Consider the following 16,981-nt stretch of genomic DNA (forward strand, 5'->3'; position numbering starts at 1 on the left):
CTTGGTTTCTTTAAGCAACGGCGCGACCTCGCCATCACTCGCTATGATTCTGTGAGCATTTTTTTAGGGGTACTTTTTTAGAGGCGATAAAATACACTTTTTACTAGTAATTTGTGAGTAATTCAGAAATATGGTTCGTTTTATATATATATAATTCGCATATTATTATTATTACCTGTAGGACAGAGGTAAAGATCATGGACCGCACCCCCTTTGAGATTTTTCTTTGTTTTTTTTTTTACTTTTTACAGGAATGCACTATATCGAGGGTGGAGATTCCAAATCTGCAATTCAAAATTTACCCATCCACCCACCCACATTTCAATTTCTTAAATTTTCACTTAAAAAAAAATAAATTGTGGGGCGAAATACGTAGAAAAATACAGAAATTTATGATTCTGAAAAAAAAATTGTAAAATTTCAAGTTTTCAAAAAAATGGATAATAAATAAAATTTTTAACCCCCCCCCCCGTCCTATGACAAGAAGTGAAATTAAAGTGTTTTCTCTACTGATGTTTCACGCATGCACAGAATTATAAAATAGCAGACGCAAAAAGTATCTAAACAGAAGCACGTTTTCGAAATTTTAATACGAATTATCAAAGAAGAAAAAATTTCAAAACTTTACCCCCCCCCCACGCCAATTTCTTCATTTTACACCTATTTTAGAAATATTTTTGGGCGAAATACGTAAAAAAAATACGGAGATTATAAGTCTAAAAAAATTGTTTGTGAAATTTCAATTTTTCAAAAAAAAAAAAAAAAACACCACTCCCCTCCACTCTCACAGAAAGTGAAATTTCCCCCCACTCTCTTTTTTTCTTTGCCAGAGGGGCAAAGAATGAAAACGTATTTTGCGGGTTTTCAAAATCTTTAATTTTTAAATATGCCCAAACTGGAAGTCTGACAAGCTAAACACAACGGCCAAAGTGAGGATCAAATTTCTAAATATCTCTCTTAATTCCAAAAGACCCTAAACCACAACATGTTGGGTTATGTTTGTCAAGAAACATTAGTAGAGAAGACACTTTAATGTCAACTTCTTGTCATAGGGCGGAGGGGAGGTGTTTTTTTTGAAAAATTTAAATTCTACAAATTTTTTTTCAGCATCATAATCTCCGTATTTTTCCACGTATTCCACAAAAAAAAAAACATTCTTTAGAAAAGTGAAAATTTAAGAAATGAAGCGAAGCGGGTGGGAATTAAAATTCTGAAATGCTCTTTTTTTTTTTTTTTTTTGCAGATTCGGAATTTACAGTGTGTTCCTGTAAAACAAAAAACAAAAAAAAAATCCCAAAGGTCCTTGATCTTTACCTCTGCCACCTTTAGTATACAGAGTGTCTAGTGCAAAATAATCAATATCAAAGAGGAGCAATTTCACCGTCATGCACACTCAGTAATTTTTTTTATTGATGAGACTAATTATGTTGTTCAGCCCCATGTCAATGTTCATAGACGCATAACGAAAGGAGTTCCAGCTGTGACCATTTATCTTTGGTATTTGTGATTGCATTATCCTTTTCTTTTTTTTCTATTTTTAAGATAACTGGGTGCGATTTGATTAGGTTTGGCTGTTTATTTCTGAAATGTTGAACATCCATGTCGAGGTTGCCATCAGGTACGATCAGACCATCTATTTTATTTATATGGACATGGCTGTGGTTCACTCCGCAACTACATGGTTTGGGATTCAGTCCCAATTCGTGTGCCAACCAATGCTTTGGGAATGAATTTAGAAGATAGAAACTTTAAGGCAGCGAGCTGGCAGAAACGTTAGCATGCCAGGCGAAATGCTTAGCGGTATTTTGTCTGCCGTTACGTTCTGAGTTCAAATTCTGCCGAGGTCGACTTTGCCTTTCATCCTTTCAGGGTTGATAAATTAGGTACCAGTTACACACTGGGGTAAATGTAATCAACTTAATCCCTTTGTCTGATCTTGTTTGTCCCCTCTATGTTTAGTCCCTTGTGGGCAATAAAGAAATAAGAAACTTTGGAAGCCTGTCATATTTGTGCGTACCTTTGTCTTTTACTGCAACTTGTATCTGTTTATTTACATCCCCAGCAAAAAATTACCTGACTTAAAATTAGTACTAGGGTTGATTACATCTTACAAGGCTGTACCCCAGTATGGAGTATCCAGAACTATTATTATTATTTCATTTTTCATGTACGCATAACAGATTAGACTGTTGGAAAAAATTCCTAACATTGCTCTACAACAAGTAACCTTAGATGTCAAGATCTTTCCTAAGTATCCGAGTAATATCCTTAGTAGTACTGTTTTCTGCAGTTGTACTAAAGTAGGTTTTATGCCTATTTCCTCAATCCATCTGTTCAAATCTTTAGGAATAGTTCCTAATACACTGATAAGTACAGAGATGCATTTCATCTGCACTTTCCATAGTCTCTGTAACTCAATGGCTATGTTCTGGTACTTTACTACTTTCTCTGTACCTCTCATATTGACTGAGAACTATAAAATCATTTGGTACTGTAAAATCAATTATCTGGCACTTTTTATTTTCGTTGTCTACTACTACTAAAAAAGGCCTTCTCTCTTCTAGACTGAATGTTAAAATTCCACATCTTATACTTCTTACTTTCAAACAATTTACTAGGTTAATGTTCATATCATTTATGAATTCGGTCAAATCCTAACTTTCTTCATAAATCCCAGTGGATTATTTTCCCTAGGTTGTCATGTCTTTTCTTGTATTCTTTCTGTGCTAGCATACTAACTTCTTGTGGAGAAAAGTGTTACTATGAGAGTAACACTTTCTTCCTTTGATTTAAAAACCTACACTGAGAATCTACATATTTTTGTCTATCTCAGCTTTTAGTCAATTAGTCCTCAATGCCTGATCTTGTGATGATTACTAACAAACTTTCTGTCTCATTTTTCAGCCTTCCTTTCTGAAACCACAACCATGTCTCACTATTTTCTGCCACCATCTTTGCAAATTTACCATCTAAAGCCTTCTCTTGCCAGTCAAATAATTTTGTTTCTTTTTTCTGGGTTTTTTTTTTTTCAACTTCATTTATCTTTTTGATTTCCCTATCACCTTCAATTACTCTAGCAAACCCTTGTTAAAATTTCCTCACTATTACCTACATAGGAAGCTATATCTACTCTAGCTAACTCCACACAGTCTTCTACTGATAATAAATCTCTACCACCTTCCTTTCTGGGTAAATATAGTCTTGCTACTCCTACTCTTGGATGAAGTCCTCCATTCATATTGAATTCCCTCCTAGTTTTTCAGTCTAGGTTTGCTAATTTATATTTTGTCCAATCTACAAAGGTTGATGAATATCTGCCAATTGTTTACAGCCTTCACCAGATTCATACTTCATTAACTTCATCACCCTTCTGGTGTACTCCTTCTCAATTTTCACATTCATTTCTATAGTTAGTAGTCTATCAGATTCTAATACTCCTAGACACATAGCTTTCTCCTTCTTTCAGTGATTTTAATGTTTGGCCATTTGGTAATTGAATATCTTCACTGCTGATTACCTGTCCCTCTTTTATGACTAATATTGTGGACTTATCTCTGTCAATTCCATGCCTATATCTTTATTGAAGAGTCTTACAGTTTGTATTAAGGAACCTATCTCTTTTTTACTCTTATTAAAAAGCTTCAAATCATCCATGTAGAACAAATGGTTAAATTTTTTGCTTTACTATTTCTAGATTGATACCCTGCATTTGCCTTTCTTAATACTAAACTGAAGGGGATTAAACATAACACAAATATTTGATTTCAAATTTTGGTACAAAGCCAGCAATTTCAGGGAAGAGGATAAGTTGATTACATCAGCCTCAGTTATAAACTGGTACTTATTTTATTGACCCTGAAAGGATGAAAGGTAAAGTTGACCTCAGCAGAATATGAACTCAGAACGTGAAGAAGGATGAAATGCTGTTTAGCATTTTGCCCAGCATGCTAATGATTCTATCAGCTAGCCACCTTCACATAACACAAATATCAATGGGAATAATGAGTCTCCTCTTGATTTTAACTTACCCTAAGGCTGTATCACCTGAGTAGAGATCTAAATTTCATTTCTTTCAAGACTGCTTTGTCTATGTATAATAGATCATGTGTTTCTCTAACCTTCTCCCAGCAACCTTTCTGTTCTTCTGGAAGTAAATTCTGGCTTTCAGCATTCCTGACTAATGACAAGCAAGTAATTGGTCTATAATTACTAGCTATATTGCCCTTACTTTTGTCTTTCATAAGGAGTTCTGTTCATCCTCTAGTTATTACTCCTCCATTCAGTTAGGAATTACTCCTCCATTCAGGCAATCCTGAAGTTGTTCCCTCAGTCTCCCATGTAAGCTATTAAATTTTTTTAGCCAGTACCCTTGAACTAAATCTGGTTCTGGATCCTTCCAATTTGGTATTCTTCCTAACACATAACTTAATAATGCACTAGTTAGTTTTAGATCTGACTGCTTCTCACTAACTATTTCTTCCTTTGCTTTCTTTAACCATGATGCATCTCCATTATGATCCAAAATATACTTCAGAACTTTCTAGCTATTTCTTCTGCATTAGGCTTCCCATCTTCAGTAGTTTCTTCTACACTATTTATTTAATGCTGTTTGAGACAGACTAGAGGAGATTTCTCTAGTCTGTCTCAAACAATCTGTTCTGTTTATACTGATTTATTCTTTTTTGATATCTGGAAAGCTTGCCTACTATTGCTATGATATGCTGTTTCAGCTCTTCAATGACTATCTCAAATCCTTTCTCTTTGACTAAGTATTTTTTCTCAGGGGAAGATTTAAATCTTGTGTTACTTAACTTGTCCTGTATCCAGGCTTTTAATCTACTCAGATCTTGTCTTTACTTATTTTCTAATCTTTTCCACATCAGCTCCTTCCTACTCTTTTCTTGGGGAATACCTAGTCTCTCCTGCATAAATCAATAAATTAGTGTCACCTGTATTTTTTAGTATCTATCTTACTGATAACAGCCTCTACTTTCCTAGTAATATTTAGCAACTTCCTTCTATTAACACATTTTAATGCTGGTTATCTTTTTTCTTTCTTCTTTACTCATTCTTCTTTCAACTCATCTAAAATCTGATGATCTTCCTTGCTTAAGTCACCGGCTTTAATTTTCCCTTCCGGATTGATAGTGCTATTATTTATTGTTGTAGGCTCTTCTTTGGCTTCAACTGCATCACTTATGTTGTTTGACTGTTCTACTTCTTGATCTCCCTTTTTTAGTTTTCTTGTGATCTCTTCTACTGCTAATTCTGTCATCCACTTTTTTCTCCTAATAGCATTAGCCTGGTCCACTAGCCTCTGCTGTTACTTCAAACATCCCCTTTTTTACCCAAAGTGTTAACATATACTTTCTGTAACCCCTTACTTTGGGTTCATATTATTATTATTATGCTTAGAGATATTTTGTTGCTCTTTATGTTCTGACTTCAAATCCTGCCAAGGTTGACTTTGCCTTTCATCCTCTCAAAGTTGATAAAATAAATACCAGTTGATGTAATCGACTTCCCACTCCTTCAGAATTGCTGGCCCTGTACCTTTAGAAGAAAGAATTGTAATTCAAGGTGTCTTACCTTTATTAAAACCAGTGTAAGATTTGAGGTTGCTATCGCAATCAAAGTAACCATGAAGATTTGATGGTTGGGGTACTTAAAAATAAGTTATCTCAAATTTTACGAATCTACATGAATACAACTTAAGTTACAATTTTTGGTTTGAGTGTTTAATCTGCTTATTATATAAATTATTTTTTTTAATGAGCTTTCAGAGTCTTAAAAAATGCAGAGATGGTTTGGGTTAGAATTTGAATGCAGGTGAAGGATTCTCCCACCCCTGATGAAAGATGAAGTCAGTTAACATGCGGGTTTTCTGTCGTAACATAGTGAAAGTAAATAGTCCTTAAAAAAATGAAAATATATATTGCAATAGAAACAAGAAGTGATGACAATGACATGCCAAAATTTCATAAAACATGTTTGTTATTTAGAAAGTCCTGCAGCTGCAATTTGACCGTGATTGGATTAAGTTATAGTTTCGGAGTAGTGGTTAAAAAAGAATAAATAAATTTACCTTAAAAGTATTCGAAGCATATATCTTCACTTTTGATTGGGAAATTAAAGGTCATTGCATGAAAATGTTTAATATTTCCAGTGATAAATTAACTTTTCTGACAATAAAAAAATATTCTGTTGGCTCTATTGTAAAATATTTGGGCTAAATTTAAGTACAAAGCCAGGCCAGTAATTTTGTGAGGAAGCTATTAGTCGACCTCAATATACAGCAGGCACTTCTTTTAATCAACCCCGTAAAAGATACATGGTGAAGATGGCTACAACTGGATTTCAATAATGTAAGCTTCTTTAAATTTTAAGTAATGTGGGTAGTTAAAATTATGACATCACGTCTCACTTTATTGCAATGTTTTCAATCTAAAGAGTAATCAACCACACGAACATGTTTTCATATGGAATGACACTAAAAATAAAAATTTGAAGCAAGATCATTCAACATTGTGCTGAAATGTTTATGAGACTTTTTTTACTATTTATCTGAAAACAGTCTCAATTGTCATTAAAAAGTGAAGGTAAATTGTCCTAAAAAAATATGGAAGTGACGACAGTCATACACCAGAATTTGGTAAAAAAGACCTTAAAGAACCCCCACCCCCACCCTGGATAGCGCACTTAAAACAATTATAAAGCACTGAATATATAACCACAAACACGGTTGGTATCCGATGGGTGCACTTCATATGTAGGTGTTGACAGCTTCTATACTCATGATGTTGACAACCATTCCCTTGCTTTTGTTGAGCCAAACAATAACAGTATCCAAACACTGACTGTAGAAAGATGATGGGTTCTCAACAAGAAACCTAGGTGACAATATGAGACCAGTAATAAAAGTAAATTTTACATTGTTACTTTCAGTTCTTTTTTAGAACAATTTACTTTCTCTTTTTTATGTGGGTAAACTGCATGTTAACCCTCAAATGTCACAACAAACAGCTGCTTAAATGCATACATATATTTCATTCGTATTTATAGCATGTAGAAGTATTTTGTTTTTCACTTATTACAATTAGGGTATCAAGAAAGGCACAGGAGTGGTTGTGTGGTAAGTAGCTTGCTAACCAACCACATGGTTCCGGGTTCAGTCCCACTGCGTGGCATCTTGGGCAAGTGTCTTCTGCTATAGCCCCGGGCCAACCAATGCCTTGTGAGTGGATTTGGCAGACAGAAACTGAAAGAAGCCTGTCGTATATATGTATATATATATATATGTGTGTGTGTGTGTGTATGTTTGTGTTTGTCCCCCTAGCATTGCTTGACAACCGATGCTGGTGTGTTTACGTCCCCGTCACTTAGCGGTTCGGCAAAAGAGACCAATAGAATAAGTACTGGGCTTACAAAGAATAAGTCCCGGGGTTGATTTGCTCAACTAAAGGCGGTGCTCCAGCATGGCCGCAGTCAAATGACTGAAACAAGTAAAAGAGTAAAAGAGAGAGTAAGAAAGCCAATGATGTTTAGGGAGCTCTACAAATGACTTTGGATTAGAGTTAAGAGAGCTACAAATGAATTACCTGTATGATTTTGAACTGGAACATGAAATTTGAAAGCCTTTACAATTTTATTGGAGTTACTTCTATATTTTTAAATACAATTTAAAGTCAAGAACACAAGTTTATTTTCAGTAATTTATTGTAAATATTTTAGAATCGCATTAGCATAATCAAAATTCCAAATTACAAATCTACCATAAATCCTTGAGTATAATCAGCATTTTTTTCCAAAAATTTTAAAGGTCAAAATCCCTAGTGCATACTATATACGAGGTTAAAAATGAAAAATATTTCCTAAGCAATGTTTGAGTCTCTATTTGCTGTCCGGCAATGTTTATTCAGACACATTTTGTGATATTGGGTGCGAAAATACCTTAAGCTAAGCCTGAAAACAATGAAGTCATAAAAGAATCATCCATAACTTGCAGTAAGAAACATTTATTAAACATTATTACTGTTATTTCTTTATTTTCTGCAAACAAAATGCACAAAAAAGCTACACGTTTGCATTATGTTATATATACAATAATAATAAAGGATGTTACCGTATACAAACCAAGGACGTTATGTAGACCTCCTTGACTCATGTTAGAGAAGGGGTGCGTATTATACACAAGGTTTAGGTTTTCAGAGGTACAGCCCCCTAAAAATCCCCTGCGTATTATACTCAAGGGCGGACTATACTCGAGGATTTACGGTAATCAAAATTTCAAATAACAAATCTATTTCTATCTGGGACAGCATAGATAAATTGACCTAAATACAACACTTCCTAATTAGCTTGCTTGTATATATTGCATGCACATCTGCCTCCTTTTATTTGATTCTTGTTATTTAGCTCTGAATCAACCCTCGTCAAACAGACCTCTATGTAGGAAGGTTTCAACAATGATCAACCTATCTTCTTTATTATTTTTTCCTTTCATACATTTAAAACAAGACTGTAATTATAGAGAGACTTCATTGTTATTTCTTGCAGATTGAACAACCACACAGAAAGACTGGGGAATCTCAGAGGCCTTATTTGGCATATAGGATCTGGGTCTTATGATTGAGCCTATTTTTGAGGGGTGAGGATGCACCACTGACCTGTTTATTACATACATAGTGCAAAAACATTCTGCAGATTGGGACAGTCAATAAAATTTTAAATTTATTCTCTCTGTGACTAGAACATATGAGGAAAAACAGGTGTTTGTTCCAAGACCCCAATTTGTTCCCCTAACTTACCCAAATAACAACTCCAAACTGTTTCCAAACACACATAATGATATTGCATTACGGTTGGAATAATATTTAGAGTAAAATTTAAAACATATGATCAGTAAATAATAAAAAAAATAACTGAAAATATCATAAGCACAATCTTTGATTGCTGAATCATGTTATGAGAGATCAATTAGTAATGAGCAACAATATGGTTCACAACTGAATGTACCTTGTCATCCTGTATCAGTGATGAATGAATTAATAATAAAAGAGGATACATGTTGTGTTGTTTGGTCAGAATCAGTAGTGACTCCATCGAATTGCTTTTGAGAAACAATGTCAGTGACACAAGAAATCTTGAATATATCTCAAAAATAACTTTGTGGGGTCATTTGTGTAACATAATGTAAAACTAGGTGTTCATTGCAAGTCACTATGGCTTAGTAAAAAGTTAGCATAGCTTCAGTTAACTCTTTAAGATGCCTATATCATTGCAGATAGATATTGACATCTTGGCTCTCAAACGTTTGTGAGTACTCGGTTAGTACTCATAACTGTTAAGTAGACTGGAAGCACATGAAATGAAGTACCTCGCTCAAGGACACAATGCAGTGACTGACCTAGGAATTAAACCCACAACTTTATGATCATGAGCTAAACAGCCCTGAGTGTTAGGCCATGTACCTTCACAGTTACTACTATACTGGATCGCTAATACTTTCCCTATATATATATATATATATATATATATACACACATACACAAAAAAAAAAAACCAACACTTAATCAGTTACGATGATGAATGTTTCAGTTGATACCTGCTGGTGAAATTAATGTGCAAGTGGCTGAGCACTCCGTAGAGACGCATACACTTTACATAGTTCCCAGGGAGTTCCAGCTGGACACAGAATGTGACAAGACTGACCCTTTGAATTAAAGATATAACTCCATTTTTGCCAGCTGAATGGACTGGAGCAATGTGAAATAAACGACAGAATGTGTGGCCGAGAATCAAACTCACAACCTTATGATCATGACCCAAATACCTATTTCTTTATTACCCACAAGGGGCTAAATACAGAGGGGACAAACAAGGACAGACATAGGTATTAAGTCGATCACATCGACCCCAGTGCGTAACTGGTACTTAATTTATCGACCCCGAAAGGATGAAAGGCAAAGTCGACCTCGGCGGAATTTGAACTCAGAACATAACAGCAGACGAAATACCTATTTCTTTATTACCCACAAGGGGCTAAACACAGAGGGGACAAACAAGGACAGACATAGGTATTAAGTCGATCACATCGACCCCAGTGCGTAACTGGTACTTAATTTATCGACCCCGAAAGGATGAAAGGCAAAGTCGACCTCGGCGGAATTTGAACTCACAATGTAACGCAGACGAAATACCTATTTCTTTATTACCCACAAGGGGCTAAATACAGAGGGGACAAACAAGGACAGACATAGGTATTAAGTCGATCACATCGACCCCAGTGCGTAACTGGTACTTAATTTATCGACCCCGATAGGATGAAAGGCAAAGTCGACCTCGGCAGAATTTGAACTCACAACGTAACGCAGACGAAATACCTATTTCTTTATTACCCACAAGGGGCTAAACACAGAGGGGACAAACAAGGACAGACATAGGTATTAAGTCGATCACATCGACCCCAGTGTGTAACTGGTACTTAATTTATCGACCCCGAAAGGATGAAAGGCAAAGTCGACCTCGGCGGAATTTGAACTCACAACGTAACGCAGACGAAATACCGCTAAGCATTTCGCCCGGCGATCATGACCCAAATACCACTAACCACTAAGTTATGTGCCTTCATACACACACACACACACTTTAATTTTATTACGCCATTTTTCTGTCGAGTTGAATTGTTTCACTTTCCTGTGAATAAAACTAAAGCTCACAGAATACCTGGACCAAATAATGAACATAATGTGTGTATTCTGCAATATGAAAGGAATGTGATTAGTGGAAGTTTTAGTATTCTAAGTCTTTTACGACCTTACAATGGTCTTCATTCAGTCTGCATGTGGAATGAGGTTTTTAAAGTGTTTAACAGAAAGGTTTGGATATTTCTTAACAGTCATCTCAGAACAATTATATTTCATTTGCATTTGGAGTGCATAAATACTTTTTGTAAAGTAATGTTTGTTGCCATTTAACATGGTTATTCTGTACAGATAGACATTACTACTATTTCTTAACCCCAGGAAAACATCTTCTCCAGCTGATTAACAACACAACTTGTGTCCGATATATATACTGACATGACATTCAAATTGCATTCAACTCCTACATGTGTTTCACAAAAGGTCACAGGTGTTACAAGTATCCATAGCAACACCAAGTGCTTTATTTCTGAAATGCCTATTTTGTTGCTACTGAAAAATGTTTTGGATTTGATGTTCTTTGTTTTCAGGCAGTTGTACCAATTTATGTCCATCTTTAATTTCTTTTAAATTTCAGTTTACTCACCTACTATCACCCCATCCCATTCCTTTTTTCTTACATGGTTAGCTATTCTAATAGAATAGAGTTGGAAATTATTCAGAACTCTGGATATTGTAATTTCTTTGGATGTACAGGGCATGTTGAATACATTGTCGTGTAAACTATGTAAAAATGAAAATAACGCTAGCATCTCGTTTTAACAGATATATTTACCAAAATTACATTAAAATATCTTGAAATACTAAAGAGTAAATTCATTCAATAAAATTGCCATTGGCTTCAACCATGGCCTCCAGATAACTTTGGAATCTCCTGCAACTCTTCTGGACGGTTTCTTTGTTTAAGTTAGTGAATGCTGCCATAATCCTTGCCTTCAGTTCATCTTTGGTTTTACAAGGAGTTTTGTTGGTCTCTCGCTCAACTGTGCCCCACACATAATAATCAATGAGGCTGCAGTCTGAGGAGTTAGGTGGCCAGATCTTAGGGGTGATGTGGTTACAGAAATTGTCTGACAGCCATGACTGGATTTTCCTGCTTGTGTGACATGGTGCAGAGTCCTTTTGCCAGATAGAGGGTCTTCCAGCAGCCATTCTCTTGACCCAGGTAGCACTACGTCCTGCAGGTACTTGATGTAGGCTTCCGTGTTGGGTCTGAGGCTATGTGGGAAGATGAATGGAGGCATAACATCACCATCACTAGTTATCACTCCAAACACCATGATGCTGATTGGATGTTTGATTTTTATCACTCTCAGTACATGTTTTGAGGACATGGCAAGTCAATGGTTATTCTGTGTGTTCCTCATCTGTTCATATTGGAGCTTCTGGCACAAATGCCAAGCACTACAGCATGTCATTTCCAAATTTCTGGCAGAGTGAATTGCATCATGGTGCTGTTTTTCTCACAGACAGTGCCAACTGACCCTTATTGTGTAGTCGACAAAATCAAAAATAAACAAGGAACATGTGTGAAATTAAAAATATAAAATGGTGACAATTTACCCATCACATCCTGTATTTAACCACTGTAGATAACATTTCAGAAAAAAAAAAAATGTTGGGTTTTGTCCATCCAGTTTGTTCAATTTCTGACTTTTCACAAAGATCTTTACCATATATTATGTGTAGGATCTTTTACGTTTTCTCCCATCCACTCGTATTGGGAATCCTTTGGTATTGGTAGACATCATTCAGCCACATAACCTTCCCTCATGACATTGTAAATAAGGCGAGGCTGAAAAAGAGGGTGAATGATGTCATCTCATACTGACATTCAGTATACCAATACTAAAGGGTTGCCCTTGTATTTTATCAAAATACACATATCAGCAAATGTTATGTGCTCATCTTTTGCCCATGTATATTGGCAAAGGATGTTAATATTGACAAGATACAGAAAAAAGTGTTTTCGAAAGAAGTCAATATTTGTTCTGCATCAACTTGTGCTCCCTTATTCTCACCATCCAAAACATTGTGGACTGATTGTAGCAGAAGCAATTTACACTGTCATTATGTGTGAGATGTTTTCATTTTGACTCATCTAGGCTTAAATACTGAGATATCAGCTCCAGAGCCCTTTTCGTTCCAGCAGGTCACATGACTCTGTGATTAAACGAACCTGTCTTTAGTAATGGCCGGTTTCCAGCTGTCTAGTCATGTTGGCACAACAGTTCATTTTTCTTTACATGGGAAATTAATCACCATCTCCTGGGAGCCTACTGATCTCTATAAGAATGACAGTTTTTGACTACTCTAGGTCTTTGGCACATGCCACTGACCACACTCAACTTGTCTCTGCTTTCAACTCCACCATACACCTACCTACATTGTTGCTGTATGAACATCACATGACCAACAGACCAACGGCTGCCTCTACTCACCACCAAACAGAACATCAACTTTGTCTACAAGATCAACAGTCCAGTCTAGCCATGAAGTCTCTCACACATCTTTGTTGTAACCTGTTATATTATTTTATTTCATGTATGGCAACCATTGTATTTTATAACAGAGAATAAATTGTCGTTTACCAGTTCATTTCATCTTGTGTTATATATCATTTCCACATTTTCCCAACTTCATTATAATTGGTGACCCCGACATTCAACTTCAGGATTGCCTCTACATTATCAGCTTTATCACATGTGGAAAGTTAAGTTTTCCATTTTGTCAATGACTTGCAGAGCCTATAGCTAAAGACTTTCTTGCAGATGAGGTCCTTGTAGTTTTTCACATGATAAACTTGATGGCTATATCATTCTAACAACCTTTTTGGCAGTATTCTTCATGTTTCACGAGACGTTACTTCATTCTTACACAGCATCATCTATTTGCTGAAAGTAGCAGTAAAATGCATGGTTATGTTTCCAGTAAGTACGTAACATTTCTTGATGCCGTCTTACTCCCAGTTCAGCATTTTACATCACTTCCCTGCTTCTCTCAGCTGGAGAATGGGGGAGCTCTGGCTTGTCTTCAATTCCACGGTCGGTACCTTTCAGTCACTCTTGCTTACCACTCTGACTTCATTTGCTGGTTACCTTGCATGACAGCATTTTTAAGCAATGACACTCAACGGTACCTCTCTTCAACTAGATGCCCTGTTGTAACCATTGCTGCCACTTCAACAACTTCGAACTGCATTCCATCGTTTGGAGCCCTTTTCAAGGATTCTTGCATCTTCTTATCATGACACTTGTAGTGTTATTCTTTGCCATTTACCACGTTATTCCCTAACATCTTAAAGTGGACTCTCTGTACACAATGAACTTTTTGCATGTTTGTACTTTGAAAAGACTGGCTTTACATATTTTTCCCATGTTTTCACTTTTCAGGAACATTTTTTCACATTGTTCCTGTTTTTGATTGTTAAATGTTTTGTTCACACATTTTTGTATATCAAATATTTTTTGCTCAATGTTCATACATACATACATGCTTTCAACCTCATGCTATCCACTCTGACACATCAATAATGAGTGTTGAATGTTGAATTTGGTCCTGAAATGTTTAATTTTGCTTTGCTTTACTTCTGCTTTCAGCAGATTTTGGACAAGTATTTTTGCAATTGTTTTCAACTGTTTGTACACATTTTTTTGTACCTTGGTGCATTCTCTCTTCTGGTACCGGTCATTTTTTGCATATTGCACTTTTGTCTGTGACAAACGTTCTGCTGACTGTAGCAGAAGTGATTTACACTGTCATTATGTGTGAGATGTTTTCGTTTTGACTCATTTCCACATTTACCATCTCTGTTATATAATGATATAGTTCAGCAATTAAGATTAAAATAAGAATAATAAATACAAAGGATGTTTTGAAACTTATGCAAAAATAAACATAACTTTTATTAACTGACATAATGTTCAAATTGCACGTTTGTCAAGTAACTCTTCCTCTATTGTAAAATTTATTCCTGTTCCTCATCACAGGTGAATAATGGGTTCAAGCAAAAATGATGTACCATTATTGAGGTCTTGAAGGAAGCACACAGGCTGTCCAACATCTGTAGGAAGCTACAGGTTGTTTATAGAGATGACTTCACTGACAAACCTAATGTGTACAGATGGATGAAAAAATTTTAAGGGGAAACTAGCATTAAAGACGAACCAATCTGTAGGAGACTATGAACTGCAAGTGTGTGAATAAACTGATTCATGTGGAACAGATGAGTTACAGTTTTTGATCTTGTTGCACATCTAGACTGTGGTCACTGTGCATTACTGAATATAATGGAAGACTTTCAGTATTGGAAAACTGTGCAAAATTGGTAGCTCAGTATTTAACACCAGATTTGAAGCAAACAACAGTGAGAGCCTGCCCTAACCTGCTGGAAGCATTTTGAAATCAGCGAAGACATTTTTTTCCTGTATGATGACATGGGATGAAATGTGTGCATATCTTTATGATTCAGACACAAAGGTTTAAACAATGGAATGAGATTACACCTCTTTGCATAGGCATAAAAAATTCAAGAGCCAGTGATAGGCACAGAAATTCATATTCAATGTAATGGGGGGAATCATTCTCTTTGATTTTTCTAGAAAGTGGCTGTACTGTGAACAGTGAGCAGTACATTGAGACATCCAAACAACTTACAGAAGTCATTAGGAGGAAGAGACTAATTGAGAATCAGAAAATGACCCGCGTTCATTATGACAATGCACCCCCACACACATACACACACACATATTCATCTTTGGCAACAAATCAGCAAATTAAGTTGGTCAGTGCTCCTCCTCATCCACTACAGATCTGGTACCCTTCAACTTTCACCCATTCAGTCCAATGAAGTCTTTGGGGACTACAATTTGCTGACACGATGGAGGTGAAAGTGGCCAAATTTTTTCTAAGAGGATTCAAAAGCTAGATTCAATAATGGAGTTAGTAGTGGAGGGAAATGCATTGCTTGAGAGGGAGAATGTATTGTATGTGTTGCATAGTACCTCTGTGTAGAGGAAGAGCTACTCTACCAACATGTACAATTTGAATAACACATGTCAGTTCACAAAAATGTTATGCTGATTTTTACTTTACTTTCAGAACATATACAAATTCCTAACAATACCACCAAGATATGAAAATATAGAAGTAGAGGAAGTGGGAAAGAGAAGAGAGAGGGGGGGGGGTAAAGTTAAGGTGTCATTGAATGCAGTTAGATATATCTGTAATTGACCTTAGTGAAGTAAAGGTAAAAGAAGAGAGATTGCAGATGACGACTTCCATGGTATGTTAAAGGTTGTATAATGAATGAATGAACTGCAACAGTATTGTTGTTGTTGTTGTTGATAAAGAACATGGTCATGATCATCATCATGGTGTTGGTGGTGGTAACTATGTGCCAGCATAAAGAAATCAATAGTATTGCTCTTATTCTTGATGATAATAATAATAATAATATTAATAATAATAACAATAACAATAATAATAATAATAATAATAATAATAAACATTGAAAGTCTTCCAAAAACTTTCTGTAAAAGAAAAAAAAGCACAAAACACAAAAAAAATGTGGCTTCTTTCCTTCATTCAGTAAGTTATAAATATGGCTATTAGCCCAAGGAACTTTCAGCATGTAACACATACAATCTTCCCCACTCGCAGATAAAACAGCACAAGCTAGTTAGAGAAATAAGCTGCCACAATTACACTCGGCAAAACATCTAATGTTTTTAAATGATCAATGGTCGCATCAAATAATGAAGATGAGTTGGTTCTCCCATTGAGCAGTCCTAATTCAGTCTCTATTTTAAAATAAAGTAGAGAGTTTGGTAAGAGAGATTTAAGTGCTACACTGAGCAAGCCTTATTGTACTGTGTGCATCCTTTTTCAAAACTTGTTGCAAATCTGTTCAAAGATGTCAGGTAGTTTGTTAAAAAAGGTTTTACTAATAGAATGAGTAAAGTTAAGTAAATACATACAAGCTCTATTTTCTGGTTAAATGTGGTCATTATTTTAAAGACAATATGTAGTTTGTTGATGGAATTTCGGCTACTGCTGTGGCTATGGTCAAATGACTACATAGAAGTTCCATCTCTGATTCAACATGATCACTATTTTAAAACCAAAAGGTAATTTGTTGAGATGAGATTTGGCTATCACTTTGAATAAAGTCAAACGATTAAATGGAAGCTCTGTCACTGGTTCCTGTGGTCTCAGTTTTAAAGATATTGGGTAGTTTGTAGAAGGAGATTTAGCTATTACATTGAATAAGATCAAGC

At 35.6% G+C, this 16,981-nt stretch overlaps 1 protein-coding gene across 1 annotated transcript in view; it reads right to left on the minus strand.

The window, feature by feature from the left end:
• LOC115222635 (ribose-phosphate pyrophosphokinase 1) overlaps window positions 1-16,981 on the minus strand; it is a 95,207-nt gene that overhangs the window by 34,579 nt on the left and 43,647 nt on the right. The gene's annotated exons all lie outside the window — the stretch shown is intronic.

The sequence above is a fragment of the Octopus sinensis genome, linkage group LG20, assembly GCF_006345805.1.
Source record: "Octopus sinensis linkage group LG20, ASM634580v1, whole genome shotgun sequence".
NCBI classification, from domain to species: domain Eukaryota; kingdom Metazoa; phylum Mollusca; class Cephalopoda; order Octopoda; family Octopodidae; genus Octopus; species Octopus sinensis.